Below are 501 nucleotides of genomic sequence, written 5' to 3'. Positions count from 1 at the left end.
AGGGTAAATCGAATTCTGGATACGCCCTTGGACCTTCTCAGTAAATTGCCTCAGAAGGTGGCTTCCACTGCTTTGCCCAGGAGTGCCCAGCATAAGCGCATGCGCAACGACGTGGCACATGAAAAATGATGAATATAGGAAGGGGCGAAGGGTTCCTGCAGGGGAGGGGAGGGCTCGGCACGTAGGTAAAGTGCAGATTGAGAATACGGCGGTACACAGGTTGCTCCAGTCACGTAACTGCCCAAGCTGAAAACATACTGCCCTCAATTGACCCATTCATGCTGCTCACAAAGTCGAAAAGTTTGCTGCCATAGCCTTCCGCCATATTTGAAGTTCACTCGGGCCACACAGGGGATGCTTGAGTGGAGGGTTCCGCATATGAGGGCGCTGTTATCGAGCAAGTATCGTGAATAGAAGAGAGGGTCCGCGTTTTGTTTTTGTGTTCCTCATGCACAACGAAATGTTTCTCGAATGACGTTGTACGACGAAAGAACTTCCTAC

The sequence above is a fragment of the Ornithodoros turicata genome, unplaced genomic scaffold (genome assembly GCF_037126465.1).
Source record: "Ornithodoros turicata isolate Travis unplaced genomic scaffold, ASM3712646v1 Chromosome45, whole genome shotgun sequence".
NCBI lineage: Eukaryota > Metazoa > Arthropoda > Arachnida > Ixodida > Argasidae > Ornithodoros > Ornithodoros turicata.
This window is presented reverse-complemented; position numbering follows the sequence as displayed.